Raw genomic sequence first — 19,516 nt, forward strand, 5'->3', positions numbered from 1 at the left:
ATTCTAGTGTCCATGGTAATGTCAGTGAATTAATCTTCTAATAGCAAATATAATCTTCTAATAGCAAATAAGAGTGAAATAATACATGCTTACTTCAGCATGCCTCTTATATTATCCTCCTCAGTTAAGCTCTCCTGAGGTATACAACTAACTGAAAAGGAAAAAAAAATTATAATCTTGCACACTCCTTCTGGCTTTGAATACTACAGGGCATGATGCTTCTCAGCTAACAATGGAACATACTTTATTACTTATCTAACAAGAAAAACATTAAGTTGCATGAAGAAGTGAATCAGCAGAAAGCAAATATGACATAAGGTATGAATAAAAACACTTCAGTCAGTGCATATGCACGGTGAAAAACCTGCATGAATCTGAACAATGAATGTGGAAAGTCTAAAACAAAAACAAAAACAAAACAAACAAACAGAACACACACACACACACACACACACACAAAAAAAACAGAAGGGAGAATTTCAAATTAATACAAATTCTACTCTGCCTGCAAACAGATGACCAGCTTGATATTTTAATCTTCAAGCAAGAATTTAGCACCGTAAAAACAACAACATAAAACAAAGTAAGTTTCAGAGATTCACCGATTACTTAACATGCATTACCCTGTTGGCTTTAAATACTAATGCAGTGGCAAACTGCATTGAACTGGTATTGAATGGCATGAAGACTACATCTGGGACTGAAGGATATCTGTATTCTTTCCCTGAATGTATTAGTGCAAATTTTAAAGGCAAATAATTCTGCCTAAAAATGTAAATCTCTTAAAATCCTGGCAATGCAGGCAAGCTCAATTTCTTCTCCAATTATGCTAGTATATCTAAGTCACTGAAATGGAATTATTCTTGATTTATCCCAGTATGAGAGAGAGTAGAGATGAACTCCATGTATTTCAAAGATTAATTTGAGGGATTTCCTACTTCTTTCAATTCCTAATTTCTCCCACTAACTACATTTAGTCAGTAATCTTTAGCATGAGCAGTTCTTTCCACAGCTGATGCTAATGAAGGATACGATTAAAGGTTTATCTCCTGAGGATATGGCAGGAATCAGTTAGGCAATATCCTGCTCTCTCCTGCATCTACCTGAGCTCCATTTGTAGACTGCTATGATACTAACTGTAGTCTGTAGTTCTCATTTTTCCTCATACATGTAAAGCTTAAACAAAATGATACTTTGATGGAAATCACAAATACAGAAATGGATTTAACTCAATCTCCAAACTTTCTAAATGAAAAAAGCCTAGTTCTCCACTTAATTAAATTGGTTTTATACCACTGCAATTACTTTTATGACACTGATTATACGGATACGCCTTCAGCATAACTAAATGGCAAATTTGTTCCAGAGTCAGATTATTTCATGAACATCTATAATAGTTTTGGTTTGCTGTCATCTATTAAAAATGACAAAATCCTATCTCACAGAATCTCTCAACAAGGATCACTGGATGTTTGTATCTAATTCTTCTCCTGCTGCCTCAGTCTCCTTTTACAGAACATACATGGAGAGGAGATTTTTGGTAATGTGGATCTTTGACCTGGCAAACGAGGTCTTGCATTTTCATTCATTCACTGGAAGTTGTAGTGAATATTTAGTACGTGCCTAGAACTACTCTAAATTGTAGTCCATAACTTCAAGAAATATTATGAGTTTGGAGGAGAAAAAATATAGCTTGAAGGTGTTCGTTACGTTTCACTACTGAATTTAAGATTCTTGTGCCTTGGCAATATCAAAATACGTACAAAAATTAGAAATGATAAGTCTCCCTGACTTATGTGTGTGTGAAACAAGTGCTTGTGGCAGTATTTCCCACTATTCATGGCTTTAATCAGGCACCATGAATGGGCCTCACTATTCAGCTTTGTTATTTTACTAAACAGAGTTTAAACTTTCACAAGGAAGCTAGTATAGAGAATTTAAAGTATATCATCATGCACTGAATCTTTCAACACTGATATCATTAACTCTTTTCATGACAAAGTGTAGTCAAATTTGCCTAAGGCCCAGGCACACCCTCTTTTAGAAGAAGCAATGGGAATGAAGGGACATATGTCCCACAGCAATGGTTTGCAAAATAAAATATGCAGGAAGTGGCTGCTTTGGGCTGCAATTCAACCTTCACGGAGGGAATATAAATCCCCATTTCACACCAGAGACTTGACAGAATTGCAGAATGGTTTGAGATGGAGGGAGTTTCAGGAATCATCAAGTTCCAACCTCCCTACTGCAGGCAGGATTGCCAGCCGCTAGATCAAGTACTAAATCAGGTTGCCCAGGGCTCCATCCAACCTGGCCTTAAGCACCTCCAGGGACATGGCATCCACAGCCTCTCCAGACAGCCTATGCCAGTTCCTCACCACCCTCTCAGTGAAAAACCACACAGTAACATCTAAATCTTCCCTCCTTTAGTTTAAAATCACTTCCACTTGTCCTGTTGCAATCTACTTGTCTAAAAATTTGACTTCCCTCCTGTTCATAATCTTCTTTTAAATACTGGAAGGCCACAATGAGGAACCCCCACAGCCTTCTCCAAATGGAGCAAGCCCAACTCCTTCAGCCTGTCTACACAAGAGAGGTGCCCTACCCCTTTGATCATCCTCCTGGCCCTCCTCTAGACTCTCTCCAAAAGCTCCACATCTTTCCTGTGTTAGCAGCCGCAGACCTGAATACAGTACTCCAGCTGGGCTTCAGGAGGGCAGAAGAGAAGGGAACAATCACCTCCATCACCCTGCTGGCTGCCTGTTTTGATGCAGCCCAGAAGACCAGTGGCCTTGCGGGCTACAAGCTGGTTCATGTTCAGATCTTCACCAATCAGAGCCCCTAAGTCCTTATTGGCAGGGCCACTCTAAAAGAGTTCTTCTCCCAGTTTGTACATGTATCTGGAATTACCTCAAACCAAGTACAAAATCTTGCGTCTACTTTGCTGAACTTCATTAGTTTCACAAGGGCCCACCTTTCACGTTTATCAAGGTCTCTCTGGATGGCATCCCTATCTTCTGCCAAATCAACTGCACCACTCAGCTTGGTAAGGCTTTCTGATGCTTTCCCACTTGCTGCTGCAGCAGAGCATTTGTGGCCCCACCTCACTGTACCCACATGCAGAAAAACAGAGTACACTGTACGCTGAAATATACCTCCCAGGACTTACACACGTTTAAGCTTGCTTCTCAAAGACTAGTAGCTTTTGTTGTCACATTTAAATTATGTGGGAAGGGTTTTTATTTTTGTTTTTAAATCTCTTATATGGCAGTATACGGCAGATATGTCAGAACAGGCACTTTGTGCCCATGAAATGCATTTGGAAAGCTGAAGAGAAAAAAATCAAATCTTTGGCAGATACTCTAATCCTCTTTTCTGTAGTATGCAACATGTATGGTGTCATAAAAAACATGAGCCAGGAGCATGCTAGGATTACAAGAAATATGTGAGGAAGTGGCTTTAGTTAAACACTTGACATGTATGACTGCAAAAGAAAAACCTTGTGCTTACCTTTAAGTGTATGGATCAGAGAAGGGTTTCTAATAAGTCCCAGCATGTTCTCTAACTCCTTAATACCTCCTGGCATATGCTCTGCATTAATTTTAGACAGCGCTGAACCTGTTCATCCATCTGCTCTTTGTCAGTGTTCCTTAACTATCCCTTCTCACTGCCATGTGATCAGCACTTTAACAAGCTAGATGTCTTCTCTCTTATTATTTGATGTATTTTGCTACTTCTCTATTAGATTAACAAATTTTCTTTAACTGAGGGAGTCAGCTAAATCAACTCCTGAGTTCAGCTACTTTTACATATCATAAACAGGGAAAGGACAAACTGACGCAAACCTTTTCATTGAGTTTAAAGACATCAGAAATTCAATAACGCACTCCTAAGCAGGCTTCAGAACTGAGAACAAAACTTTGGATGACCTAGCTCCAGATCTCAGCAGAAGTAACCTGCAAACACTGAGAATCTTGCACACACTTCCACAGGACAAGAGAACAGGAAAACTACCTGAAAGGAAATGCAGAGTGAGCATAACATCTCAGTATCCTAAGCATAAATGGTGTGGAGGAACAATCTCCCTGTTAAGGAATAAAAGCTCGAAAGCTGTATCATACCTTGTAGAAACTAAGATGCCTGAAAGGATCTTCCACAGGGAGGTCTGGCCATGGGCCATAACTTTGGTAAGCGTCTCTGAGTAGGCTTGGGGACCAAGTGTGTAGCAGTCACCAGCACATGACACTACCTGAACTGAGGCAGCTTTGATTTAGCAATCATGGAAGAGAGCATTTAGTGAAGGGCCAGAACACTATTGTCTACTGAAGCAAAACTGTGAGCTTATGATCACAGAGATAACATAGAGCCAGTGGTGAAACACAGAACTTTGCTGATGAACTACACACAGAAACAACATCTGTGTAATAAAAATAAGCTCTCTTGATTGAGATCTCAGTGGCATTTCAGACAGTGCTTACATAGTCACATTGATGCTTTTGGAGGACACACAAAAAGCAAATATGAACATGACTACTAAGTGTGAATACCAGACCATGCTAGCGCTTTTGACTTTTAGAGCTTAAACAATGATTTACATCCTCATGCCGTCACATATTTCTAACATACACCATGTTAAAACTGTACAGTTAATCCCAGAAGTAGTAAAAGTTCAGAGAAGTTATATTTGATTGCATAAAGTTTACCATGTAAATGAGGATTATTCATGAAATTAATTACGTGCAAATGAAGTCTCTGTGTCCAAAACCCTGCACACAAACAGACTTAAAAGGACAGATACATGCAATTCTGAAAATGCTTTGCTCTGAACAGAACTATTATACAACAGGCTTCTCTGGACACAGTTTTCACATAATCACAGACACACATTCCTCAGTAACCTTTATCACCACTGATGTGTGAGCACATGCTACTGTAAATACTCCTGTTCCAAGTGCCCTGGATCTCTGGGTAGCTTCCTACTATTTAAACGAATAAACACTGAAAAGAATATCACCATCTTACCCTTGGTGCATTTTTTAACCATTTTAATGTACATGCTACGAAGATGCATTTTTGCTTTTACAAATCTGTAGAAAAATACAAACAGGCTGAAATAAGCCAAATTCCATAAAAGGAAACAAACAAACATTTCATTTAGTTTGTGCTATGCACAAATGACAAAAGAACTGATTCAGAAATACTAGTATCTGGTCTGAAAGCAGAGGAAGCTCAGTTTTCCCTAGGCTTGGATATAACCATTGTAAAATGTATCCAACAACTTTCCTTTTTGTTTTTGTTGACAGAGAAGGTTATGGGGCCGGGAAAGAAAAAAAAGGACAGCGAAGAAACATTTGCAAAGTGGGATTCAAATCAGATGTGGGGAGAAAACTCACTCAATTCTCTGTTAATTTACCCAGGTTTCACAGTACTGATATATTTCTGTAGAAGAGAACATCTTTGGTGGTTAAAAGATCCATTCTCCACCGTGTTCATCCGCTCAGAAACTGATAGATTTGTGTTTAGATAATCTTGGGACTTAAGAGTGTAACTGAAGAATAATTCCCTGTTCAAACTGGATGTACAAACTCACTTTCTTAAGAGCAGCAATCTGTATGAGGGATCTTGGAAGAGCCGGAGACACCACATCTTCAGATTTCCTCCTCCTTCAAGCAGAAACTGTGGATTTAATCTGGCAAAACATTAAAAGGGACTGGCAAAGTCCTGAATTGTTTTACTAGTCCAATCTGAAACGTTCTACGTCTGTTGCTGGCCTCAGCACCCGCCTCCAGTGGTTGTTGCTGCATAAGATTATGAAGAAAAAAATATACACCTATTTCTGCCTCCTTTCTCTGTGGATTGGCACAGCTCCAGTTGCTGAATCACAGAGGGGGAATGCATCAAGTGAAAGCTTTTATAAACAGGAAAGTTAAGCCATTTCAACCAGACCTTCAATAAGCTGTCACTACGGCATGAGGTGCCAAATTTGGCTTGCTTTCCACATCCCTTTATTTTTATCATTTAAATAAACTTTTCAACAACAGTGATTATACTATTAAGCAACATCTCTGAGCACTGAAGATACAGCATGTGACTGTGCAGATGGAGAACATATGTCACTAATTCCATGTTTATTTACTTAGCAGCCTGGGGTGAGAGTCAGACAGTTTTTGGTTAACTTAAAAGAGCTGAAGCACATGCAATGGCTCAGGCCAATAATCAGACAATAAAAAGCGGTGTTTTTGCCAATTATTTTTTCACATATTGTGAAACTACCCCAGCTCTCCCTGAGTAGAGTTCAGCAAACTGCTGTAATCTTGATGTCAGAGTTTCTACTAAATTCTTGGAATCATTACAGATACCCATGATTTATTGTGAAAAATACCATAAATCCCATTGTCCATTCCTCACTCAAAATTCTTAGGAAAACTGACAGGATCCCCTGAATTCTTTTAAAATGATTTGAACTATGCAGATCAAAATAAGAGCTTTGTTTGTGGAATGTGAAAGCACCAAGAGAACAACCAGATCAATCTGGTCAGTATTAGCTGCTGCAAGCTCAGAAAGTATTCATAGAAGAGATGGCTTCTCATTCTGTTTCCCCCAGCTTTCTACGTCCCTCTCCCTTCTTATTTCTTTGTAAGACAGAAACAAAGTTCTTCCTTAAGGACTTTTGCTGAAGCAGTCAGCTGCACGCAAAAGGGTTAGCTCAGATTTGAACTGAAGAAATGCGTTTTAAGTACTTAGTTCTGTGCCCTGACAACCAAGTGTGCTTTAACACCACAAAAGCTATAAAAAACCAAAATAAATAACAAAACAAAATAAAAAACTTACTGCTCTGTGTTGCACAGTACTCCATCTCACAAAGCTTTGTTCCATGAAAACATTCCTGAATAGCACCATTTCATCTCTGACCTTAGACAGCAGTAGCCTGGTCTCTGTTTCTTAGCCACTCTGGAAAGACTTAACCTTCTCCAGTGTAGAGAAGTTTTCCCAAGGAACATAAATCTCTGGGTAAAAAAGTTCATGTTTTCAGAAGATCCTTCCATACTATCAGTGCCGACCAAATATGCCTAAGTAGTAACCTGTAACACCTGGAGACTCTGCTGAAAATAAGTTGTTTAAAAGAGCCTGACAGCCTGCTGCTGCTGCCAGAAAAGGAGTTGGGAGCAGATTCTTCTGTCCGATACTCAGTTTCTCTGTACATGAAAGTGAAATCAAGCTCTGTGGTGTATTTCTTCAGTTTCTTCTCAATTTCAAGGGTGTTTTTACTATCTTAAAGATGCAGAATCACTCGCTCACTTTCTATAGGACTGCAAGGTCATTTAAATGTCTCAGGAATAAAATGATCTGGTCCACACTTCTAGTGGACCACACTTCTGGTCCTATTTCCCATTCTAAATGCATACTCTTTATTGAGCTTTATTCAGCCACAAATAAGGCTATCTACATCTGCAGGGACAGAGGATGAGAATGAAAATGTTCATAAGTGCAAGCTGAAGCAAAGAAAATAGGTAACAATGATAAACTGCTGCTTAATGGAACTAATAAGACTTAGAACTATTAAACAACCGATAGCAAAATAGAAAATCTATTTCTGAACAGCACTTTATTCTAATTAGATAAGTTCACAAAATAATTTATACTGTCTACAGCTACCTCATTGTTTTTTGAGTTTGAGCTCAGTGTTCTGCATCAACTTCTTGCACTTCTGCAGAATGTAAACAGTGGACGGATGCAAGCAACAGATGACAAACTACTTCTTAGGCTGAGGAATGCATGAGGCACTGCAATTATAATTTCAGTGTAGGAATCCTCCCTAATGTGACCCTAAAAATAATGAGGATAAATCAATTGCTAACATCAGCGGGGGTGAATAAGACCTTATGGTCAGCTTTGTGAAGCCCTACAGTCACAGACTGTGGACTCACTATCTTTAGCACTAGGCTGCGTTTCAGTCTCAGAGGCAAAAACCAGACACAACTGCTGCCATCCATCTTGTGCATCTTGAAGGACAGGTAGCAAGGGGCAGAACAAGAAGACAGGAAGAGGTCTCTCACATTCTCAGAGTACTGACTGCCTTCTTGCAATGAAAGCGAACAGTCAAGGTTGCTGCTGAGATATTGCTCGTGCTGGTGAAGAGTTACTGGGTGAATGAAAACAGAAGCCAATCTGGAAGTCTGGATAAGCACAAGACCTAATTTTCAGATTAGAACTAAGGGCCACACGAACTGTTCTTGGGCCACAGAATACCCACTAATGCTTCTAGGCAAATGCTAATGGTACCTAGGCTTAGACAACTATTACTGTGGATACAAAAGGAAAACAACATCACTGTCAGAAATCAAGGTAACCCTCAGCTACACAACGTACATCACTGTCTCAGGCTGGTATGCCCTCTCCCAGTCAGATTTCTGTTCTTCAGGGTTTGAACTATGGGCTCAAGGAGGGCTACTCACTTCAAGAACCTTTATGTGAACAGGAACATGTCTGCTCATATTGACACTAATGAATACCAGGTGTCCTTGCCCTTGTGTACTCCTGTGCCATGACATAGCCACCACACCCTTGAAACTGCTCTTCTAAGAGGGGACCTCTGTCAAGTGTCTTTAGCCCACTAGGGAAAGTATGGATACTCACAGAAGCACTTTGTTTTTAAAATGGTGCTGTATTTTCCAAGGCTGTGTATCCTGAATTTCTATTCAGCAATAATAGAGAATAAAATTGTACATTTAATTCCATCACAACTCACAACAACATGAAAGATAAAGAGAAAGGGATTGCAAGAGATTGCGCACTCTGTTCCTAACTACACTGAGCAACAGCTTAGATTCTGAAAAGGAAATCAAATATTTGCATTTCAGAAGGCAACATTCTTTACCGAACTGACAACAGAAATACTAGCGGGCAATTTTTAGGTGTATAAGTCAATGACTCTATGAGGTAGTAATGAAAGGCCAAAAGAAACATCCACTCAACTTTATGTAGCAATTCTGATGAATAACCATGATTTTCCTTAGGTTCTACCCTGACATCAAGACTTCTCAGAATAAGGCTATCCAGCCTCCCACTCTCTTTCTAGTTCTGTGAACTGATTTACTCAGAAAATAAACTTCTGTAGCAAACCCCTCTTCCCTTTTCTGAGTTGAGGACTAAGACATCACTGTGACTTGGAGGCCAAAAAGATGCAGAAGATTTAAACTAGTTGTCTGCTGCATATAAAGGAACTAGAGATCCCCTTTAGTAACATGCTCTGGGTTTGTCTACTTTGATGTTAAAGTTATTGCAGCAGAGTTTAACAGGCTGAAGTTCCCAGGCACGCTTCAGAGGATGTTTCGCAGTCAGCAGATGGGCGAAGTATGAAATGTAGGATAGGTACAGAAAGCATATGAAGAAGCCAACACCTTCCTCCAAAGCTCCCAGGGTTTTTACACAGACATTAAACTCGGAATATAAATAAATTCCTTTAAATTAATGCAACTTAAGAGTGTCCTTAGCCCATGTAGATCTAGGTGTTTTTATCTTCCATGACAATACTGATGTTTCCTGTCTCCCTCCAGGTATAGTTTTTAATACCGCCTATGTGAATTTCCAGAGAAGAATATTGCCAGGGGAGTCAGAACGTAATAAGCACTCTTTTGTCATAAAACCATAAAAAACAGAGCTGAAGGGAAGTCTGAATTCATGAACAGGAGTGTTGTGCTATGCACTATTCCGTTCACCACTAGCCAGCAAACAGACTGAAACTAACAGCAGCAATTCTTTCGAAAAAAAGAACATGCAGAATTAACAGCCACAATGTAGGAAAAATTCTTGTATTTTTGAGAAACAACAAACCACACACCACAAGAAGATGGAAGATTTGCATGGGTGTTTACTATGGCATTTATGAGGGAACACCCTTTCCTTGAACTTTATGGCCTTCAGATTCACTTATTTTTTTAGCTTGCCTCAGAATGTTTCTTTTGCTGTCACGGAAAAAAACAAAAAAAACAAAACAATAAAACTAGCGGATTTGCCTCTTTGCCAGGAGAAGGAGCCAGTTCTCCACTGTCACAAAAGCGTTCAGCTTTGCATAAAATCAATACAGCTGCACACACCTACACAGATGGAGATTTTGCCATTCATAACATAAGACCACAGTGCAGTACTTAAGGATGTTGTTTTCTCTTTCAAACCCATCAGTTTCACACTGTAACTACAAGATTACCATTAGATTATACAGCTAACTACATCATACCAACTTCTGTAAAATTAATCTTCCTCAGATTCCCACCATTAAAACATTCATTCATTCTTCTCATTCTTGTGGATGAGAATAACAGAAGAAAACACTTTCTAATTTGGAAAAAGAAAAAAAAAAAGCAGATTGGGTAGATAAAAATGAACTGCTCACACTACCTTCAGATGTGAGAACAGCTAAAACATCTGCACTGGAAGTATGAGTTGCTGGTCTGGCTTTGTTTTGCATGGTAACAAATGAACCCCTAGAGTTTTGGCCTGAAGAGGCTCCCATTTTTGCAGTCCTGATCTCTGTTTTCAGCAAAACACCAACAAAGCCAGGAGAAATCAATTTCCTGTTTGATGAAACTGATCTGTGTTGCTGCTTTCTCATTCCCAAAAGACCCCACCACACTATTCCATACAGTCTGCACAGTTTCTGGGAAGTTGGGCCACCTGCAGTAGATTTTAGGGTGACAGAAGAAAACAAGGCTGCTTACAATACACATGACTGCTGAGTATTTGACAGACTAATCCTACATCGTCCCTGCAGCCTACCTTGCCCTAATCCTGCTCCATGTTGAATGGGTTTTAACTCCCTTTTCATCATGGTCTTTTCTGCAGCACACTCTCCTTGCTGCTCACTGCCTTTGTTGGAGTGTGATGTACTTCTGGACTCCCACGGATGAAGAAACAGAGGATGGGCAGAATGGGAAGAAGTCCAAAGCATAGCTTCAGAAGACGAAGAGAGTACAGAATAGGTAAGAGGAAAGCCATCCCGTCCCTCCTTGCTACTGCATTTCATCTCTTACAGGGATGATAGTCAAACAGAGAAAAGGCAGTAGTAGAAAAGGCTGTATCACCTTTTGACTGAGTGATGAATGAACCATGTACAATTCATCCAATTTTAGATGCAGAGACACAGTGACTGATTTTGTCACATTACGAGCACATTACATTATGCTCCAGTCCAGTTAAGTGAATCAGCTTTGACAAGGCTTTGAGAGCAACTTGATGACATTAGGAATTCCAACACCTTGTCACAACTTCACAGGTATAAAATCAGAGGCTAAACCTTATGCGTTAACTATAGCACAAATTAAGCCCTGGGAATGTTTTAAGTACCTAAAGCTGGGAGACACGAGGGACAAAATAGGTCCCCAAAATCAAATTCTAATCTCTTAAGCCCTCTCCTCATTTCATCAATGAACAATCTTTTCCGCGTACTGCCACCTTCTTCTATCCTTTCTGTGCTCTTTCAGGAATTTTCATTTCTTCTTCTCTGAGATACAAGCTACTTAAAGACTCACAGAACACTGAAGTAGCTGCTTTCCATCTGCAAGACTGACACAAGCTCAGCAGTACGTGTGCATGTATGTATTTGTGTCTATGAAAACATCTTGGCCATGTGATTCTGAAAAGGTGTTTAAGGCAAGATGACAGCATGTAATCTGTATGGGTAACGGAATAATGTTGCAACAAAAATCTTTTAATTATTTCAGTAAGTGCCTGGCATGGTGCAAGTCCTAACTCTGCTTAGAGGGGATTCTCAAATCTACAAGACCAGCCAGAGGATTATTGAAAGGCCTATGCTAGAACTGTATGTGCTTAAACTGTGTCAAAATGAGGAGGCTGGTTAATTTTTCAGGTAATCTAAGTTAGTCAACACAAAGTTTGTGAACCATCATTTAACCTAGGACTGCACAGCTGGAGAAGGATGTTTTCGATTATAAAAACTCCAACTGTGTAAAATCATACTGGAGATAAGACAGCCTGCTTTTTATCCTGCCTATGGACTGAGGGCTGTGTGCAAGCTTAAGATGAAAGCTTTCACAATCACTTCACAAAAGGCTGAAACTGCCTGTACTGTATTTACATTTGCAGCCCTTGTTATAATGGCCACCTGCAATGGCTATACTGGGGCCAGAGGACAGCTCGGGTACTTCAGAAGCAGCCCAAGTCAGGTCAACACAGAAAGCTGGACTTCATTTCTATGTCAGTGTCTATTTCTATTCAGAGCATGGCTTCTGCTCTTCTCAAGCCTCCAGATGGCAGCTTTTTCTCCTCTAATTGCACATATGAACTTTGGCCAGAGGCTTTATTTGCCTGACATTCCAAGGTGACCTGGAAAAGCCATTTCCAAGAAAATAGAAAAGAAGGGTAAATTGTGTGTCACTTCCCAATTTTCTCTCACATCTATTTCAGAAACAGGTCTGTACTTAAACAAAAGTAAGTCTGTTCAGGCACTGAAACTTTTTTTCTAAAGCCTCAGACAACAAATACTGGGACAGGATGATAGATCTTTAATATTGCATGCATAAAAATTACACCTGTCTTTTTCTGGTCTGTAGAGGGTCTTCAACTTTACCCCACAACTTTGCTTTAAAAGAATTCCCTCAGAAACTGTGCAGGTATACAGAGAAAAAGTTACAGTTTGTGGGTTTTGGTTATTTTTATAGCTTTGTTTCCCTGCTTCAGTTCAGTTTGAAATGCAAGGGAAACAAGCTACATGGTGCTGAATTATACAAATTCTTTACCAAGGAAACACCACTGTCCATGCTAGCTATTATGTTAGTTAACCATTTAACTTCTGGAAAGTAAAATGTATATAAGTTGGTACATAAGGCCAAGAGAAGAGAAAAATGAGTCAATCAGTCCTTAGAAGGGCTTGAGCCAAACTTCATTAACATTACTGGTAATACTCCTATTCACTTCCATGATCTTATAAAATCTCTGAAAATGGCTATAAAACATCAGTGGCTGCACGTTTTTTTCCATTGAGAAAGCTTCTAGCAAACTGATCAATAAAAGTTCTATTTTTACAGTTGTGCAAGCAAAGTCATTGGTAAGATGTTAACATTCTCACATTTCCGCGAAGGTTTAAAAAGCCCAGTATCTGATTTAAAGAGTTTTTTTTCTGAAGCATTGAAGATGGATTAAAATTGTAGTTTGGAAATGATGAGGCTCATGTATCTTAAAAAGAAGAGCAATCCTAATCCTAACCCTAACCCTCCATCAAAATAAAGATAAAGCCCAAGTGAGTACGATCTGCCCTATCTCAGCTGTAAATAGTTAGATCCCTAATGAAAGAAATAAAATCTCAACCTCACCATTCTGTCCCTACTTTTATTTATACATTTTCTTATTTAAAAAAAAATTGCTTTGCTACTGTTTCTTTACAAAAGCATAGGGAAAGCAGATGAGAGGTTTTATATTGCTATAAGAAACGCTTCAGTAATTGAGCAAACCTGCTATCATTTCATATGCACTGTGCTTTAAGAACATTTTCTGAATTGCTCTGCAAGTACAAGTCTACAAGGCTTTGAGAAGTAAACTTGGAAGATGAAGCTTCCTCTACCAGAAATGTCCCACCTTCATCAAGCAGGCTGTACAGGGTGCATACAAACTAGCTGGTGCTGGAAAGCACTTAAAATGCAAGTGGAACTGCACTACCATGTTAGAACTTTACACCTTCATCAATTCCTACAAAAAGAAACATCTCCTGATCTGAGGATTTTACTGGCATTATGATTTTAACTTAACAAACCAGAGCAAATATATCTCTGTTGTGTACTCCATTTTGTGAAATCTTAGAAATCCACATTCTATTTACTTTGCTTCCTACCATTACAAGCAGGAGAATCTGTATTTGAAACACCAAAAGCAAAGCAAGAAATAATGAATAATGTGCTGCAGAAGCCAAATTTTTGAGAAGGTAGATTTCAGTGTAAAAAACCCGAAAGAAGAAAAGTATGTGCTTCCAGAAGTGTTTATTTTCCAAACAACATATATATTAAGGCAATTTTTTTAGCCTTTATGTAAATAACAATTATGAATGTTTTTACATTCTTTCATCTGGTCTTATGCATTTTCAAAGAAAACTGACTTACTAAACTTCCACACCATTACTTATAGCACTTGTCTCCTAATCCACCTTTCTTATCCACTTACCTTTCAGCATGCACACAACACAACCAAATCCATTTACATTTCTCCTGTACTTACCCATCACAGCATTATGATACCTTCACTAGAAAAAAAAACTAATTTACATTTATTTTGAATTTATCCATCATGATGTTATGCTAAAACTGTAATTCACAAGGAGTCGAGTTTTATAAGAAAAAAGGTACAGAATGACTGTGAGAAATGGTTTTGCCAGTATTAATTAAACTTCAATTTACTGTTACTTAGTCATTGTATTTTGCATCTTTTCCTTGGTTTAGGTTGCTGCTTTCTTGTTTTCTCTTCTCCTTTCGTGACAGCCAGTCATTTTAACACAGTATATTCACAATAGATCCTCTGTATATTTTAAAAGACAAAAAGCCACTGAAGAGACTATAACAGAAGGCTCCACTGGGAGAATCACTTTTTTTAAAATGAATAAATTACAAGTAAAAACTAACATACAAGGAAGTATCTCATCTCCCACGGGTGACAGAAAGGGCATCATAATTGCGATGCAGTAATTAAAAGAGTGTATCCCTAGTAGACAGCTGTAACACTTGAAGAAAAGACTCTTCAGGCAAGCTGTTCTGTTTCTAGATAAGTCTCACGCCAATTCTTTCCATGCTGTCCAGATTTTGTAAACATTAATTAATGCTTCATTAGACACGTATGTCTCAACTTCCTTACCCAGCTCTAATCTCAGTGCTCCCAGTTTATCGAATCTAAAATGTTTACTTGCTTTTTTTTTTTGCTTTTTGTGTATCAAGATTTGCATTGGCATTTTCCATAATAAGACGTTCCTTATTCAATACGTCAGTTCTTACTGCAGGTCTCAGCAGAAGCCTTCTTTCAGTGAGAGCTAAGCTAGTACTGAAGAGAACTTTTTTTGACTTAGAAATTAAAAACAAAAGGAGAGGAAAGGAACCAGAAGAAAATCTTACCCTTTTTTAAGATGTAAATTCAATGTATATGAACATGAAATGGTACTGCCTTATGAGACGTAAAAAACTAAATTCTAAGACCCAGAAAATTTACAGTACTGTGAACCAAGTCAACCTTTCAAATTCAACAGGCATATTCAGCCTGATATTTTAATATAGCTATATTCTATCCTCTCTTCTTCACACTCCTTTTCCAACTCTCTTTTTCCTTACACTCTGTTAATTATCAAGCAATATCTCAGAATGTTACTTGTGATTCTCCTCCAGATCCCATGATAGTCACACATTTAAGTGTGTCTGTTGTACACATGTACATATGTTGTGATGTTGAGTGCAGATGTCTAATGATTTGGAAATAGCCTGTAATCTTAAAGAAAGTTTCCAAATACAGTGTGACTAATTCAAAACGGTTGACAAAACTTCATCCAGCCAGGATCTCCTACTGAGTAGCTAAAGAAACACTTCTCAAAATGCAGTATGGAGACCCAGCTTTCAAACAGGTAGAAGCGCCTGTGAAACAGAAGGATGCATTATAGCTGAACATAAGTTTGGCAGTGACTAGGCCATTCCAGTCACTGGTCAAATTACAGATCTTCCTGTCTCATTAAGTAAAGCACTGCTGGTAATATATAAAACTGTTTTTTTGTTTTGTTTTGTTTAACTTAAGAAGCTGTACAAGACATTATCATCAGATTTTGCTTTGCATTCTCAAAAGAAAAAAAATCCTGGACATCTCATAGAGAAAAAGCTCAGATGAAAATCGGGTCTAAAATCCAAGAAACCATAAAACCCAAAATATAATCCCCTACTCCCTGCCTTGCTGGAATTACGTTCCTTCAAAATTTTCACTCTTTTCAGAGTTGGTGTTCATATGACTTCACATTCCACTGGAAAGGCTCCTCACAGATCTAATCGATGCACTGTTATGAAAGCAAAATTTTAGGCCTGGTGGCTATGCAGATGATAATTGATACTGCTACATATTCATAAAAACTGCAAAGCTTTGACAGCATTTATGCACACAGCGAAATTCTACAATTCAGTAACCATACACAAGTAGTAGACCAAAAATAAACTAAAGATGAAACAGCAGGCATAGACTTCAGTTAATTGTTCTGCCTGCCAACTGTTGTCTTCATGTATACATTGTGTTGCAAAAATTATGTCCATGTGTTTGATGAAAGAAACCTTTCCTGATAAACTGTGGTTGTAATTAGGAGGTAAAAGATGAGATAAGCTTTACTTCCCCCATCGTAATTCTACAAGGTCATCCAATCCAACATCCCACTTGCCAGAAAAAAACTCTTTCTCTGAAAAAAAAAAAAAAAAAGAGGAAAAAAGCTGTGGAAAAGACATAGTACTTACCTTTCTACAACAGTTAAGATGGGAGATCTGGACATTTGATTTAGCTTTCCGTGGAAAAAGTAGTTGCCTTTAACAGCTCACCTTTTTATTGATGGAATGGGAAAAAACATCTTAGACAGTGAAAGACATGGATTTATTTTTGCTGACCTCAGTATCTTTGTTTGGCTGTATCTAGCTTGAAACTTCACATTTGTAATGAAGGAAAGAGAAAAAAAAGGCTTAATGAGTTAAAGTTATTTATATACTCTACAGTAACTGGGACTGGTTATGTTACTGCCCCTACTCATTTTCTGCCTCCCTTTTTTTCTCCTAATTGCCACAGACATCCCTGGCTGTATGAGGCTCCTCACGTGCGCCAGAAGGCTTTTGTCTTTTTTCTTATAAAGCAAAGAAGAGTTAGTCTCTTCTACTTTTTGTGGCACATCATCAACAATATTACAAAGAACAGGAGGGATACACTGAAGCCAATTTCTGCTCTTCAGCACAAAACAAGTGGCTCCTATTTTACTGTATGGAAGATTTCTAGAGGATGTTCTCAGGTAATTAGGAAAGACAAGTAGAGTTATGATTTGTACACATTTATCTTGGTGTCTCACATTTAAAACCATAAATAACTACAAAATGGCAAGAGGCAAAAGCACGAGGGCACAGAGAAAATAACAATAAAAAATAACGAAAATATCAAAAGGAACAGACTGCAGAAGAACAATTTCCTATTTAAAAATCATTACTACATTACATAGGCTAGTATGGTACCTGCATGATTAACCCATCAAAAGCTAAATGCAGTCCAATTAAAATATACACTGTCAATGTAAACTCTCACATTATATAATGAAGAAAAGCTAAGAGACATTAAGATTCCTTGTCCCTTACAAATCCACAGCAATCCTCAGCTGGAAATGTTAAAAAAAAATAAATAGGTTGGAATCCTTTTCAGAACAGAAGATTTCAAACTACGTTCTTTTCCCTTTAAAGAACACGCGGGTTTTTGTTTCTGCCTCAAAGATGAGTTGTACTCAGCTCTGGTGACGCTGCATCTCAAATACTGTGTTAAGTTTAGGGCCCCTTACAATAAGAAAGACACCAACGCCTGAGAATGTGTCCAGAGAAAGTCCATGAAGCTGGAGAGGGGTCTGGAGCACAAGTCTTATGAGGAACAGCTAAGGGAATCAAGATCTGAGAAGATGCTCAGGGGAGAACTTACTGCACTCTACAACTTGAAGAGAGGTTGTAGCAAGGTGGGCTTTGTCCTCTTGGGCAACAGGGAGAAGATGAGGGGGAATGGCCTCAAGTTGTGCCAGGGAAAATTCAGGTTGCATGTAAGGAAAAAATTCTTCTCTGAAAGAGTGGTAGGACACTAGAAGGAACAGGCTGCCCAAGAAAGTGGTTGAGTCACTGTCCCTGGAAGTGTTTAAGAAGTGTGTGGATGTGATACTAAGGAACATGTTTTAGTGAGCAGTATTGGTGGTAAGTGGACAGAAGGACTAGATGAACTTAGAGGTCTTTTCACAATGATTCTGTGATTCGATGATTCCAGCTGAATTGAGCAGACATTTAAAAGAACAGACTTGAACATTTATTCAGGTCAAATTCTCCATAAACTATACGTATGCATCTTTCATTACCTTCACATATACAGCACACGGCGGCAATTATCAGTTTATTTGTGGCGTATCTAATATCAACTCCTTTTTAAAACTTACTTTACAAAAACTGATGATTATGTCAAAGTGAAACTTTTCTCTGCAGTGGTCAAATAATCAAAGAAATCAGACTTCTTAACATTTCTGATGAGCTCAAAAGATAAGCTCAAACGATCGTAAGTTCCTTTCACATGGGAGAAGTAGCATTAACTCTAAAATGTCAGTCTCCTTATCTTCAGGAATAGCTCAAAACAATCCTAATAATACAAGCCATTGACAGAGACAGAAATTCTGAGTTTATTTTGTTCAGTAGGTTACTAGGGCATTCAAACCAAGGTGAAAGAAATAGACTAGTATTCCAGAAGAAAAATAAAGATGAAAATTCGATTTTATTTTAAAAAAATTGAATAACGTCTGGAAATAAATAAAATGCAGTACTATATCTTTGCTAAGAGGTAAAGTGAGGACACAAGGAAGCTCTGCCACTGACATAAAATAACATTCTGATCCAATGTCTCAGTGACCCTACTACATTCCTCTGCTCACCTTGCAAGCAAAATCCTATCAAGCCCTATATATTTACTTACTTTTCTTTTAATACATTCAAAGGAAAGATGCCCCCAAGGCACAAGGTAAATTATCCCAAGATATGATAATCAACAAACAGTACAGCGTAACTGATAAACTTCCCAATGCAAACACCGTAGTATCTCATTTATTTCTTGGACTGGTGGCAGACAATACCTTTGTGCTTAGATATAATCTTGATTCCCCCACTGCATTATTACTCTTAGTACAGAAAAACAGCCATCACAGTTTCCATTCAACCATCTTCTAAAGGCATTTTTCAGTTCCTAGTCACAAATCTGCCTGTGACTATCCTTTAAGGAGAGCTAGCAAATCCTGCTAGTTACATCAAGAGAGCCCCTACATGCAAAGAAATTGCATTCAACAAACCAGCACAGACCCCATAAAACAGCTGTACAACCATGATCCATCAACCAAACAAATGGCTTGCATATCATAAGGAAACATCTGATGAGAATAGTGATTATGCGTGAAGAGTGCAAGTGAAATTATGAGGACAAAAACAAGAATGCTATGAATGGTGCTTCCTTCCTAGTTGAGAATTATTTTATTCCTTCTATCCACTCACGAAACAGAGTTGAGATTGTTTAGTTTTGACATTTTTGTCCCATAAAAATCAACAGTTGGAGAAAACTGGCATACATTTTCCTACAGAGCAAGCTTCCCTTTACTTTACATATCACTTCAGTACGTGAATATGTATTTCATCAGTTTATCTTGATTGTGTTAGGACTTTCAACTGAATTCATCTGTAAAAGGAAGATCTATACTGAAACCTGTTATTTATCTGTTTATCTATATTCTTATTAA

General features: G+C 38.3%; 1 protein-coding gene across 1 annotated transcript in view; it reads right to left on the reverse strand.

Moving 5' to 3' along the window:
- The window catches only part of SVEP1 (sushi, von Willebrand factor type A, EGF and pentraxin domain containing 1), a 112,911-nt gene that overhangs the window by 89,580 nt on the left and 3,815 nt on the right, over window positions 1-19,516 (reverse strand).

Source organism: Meleagris gallopavo, chromosome Z, assembly GCF_000146605.3.
Source record: "Meleagris gallopavo isolate NT-WF06-2002-E0010 breed Aviagen turkey brand Nicholas breeding stock chromosome Z, Turkey_5.1, whole genome shotgun sequence".
NCBI classification, from domain to species: Eukaryota; Metazoa; Chordata; class Aves; order Galliformes; family Phasianidae; genus Meleagris; species Meleagris gallopavo.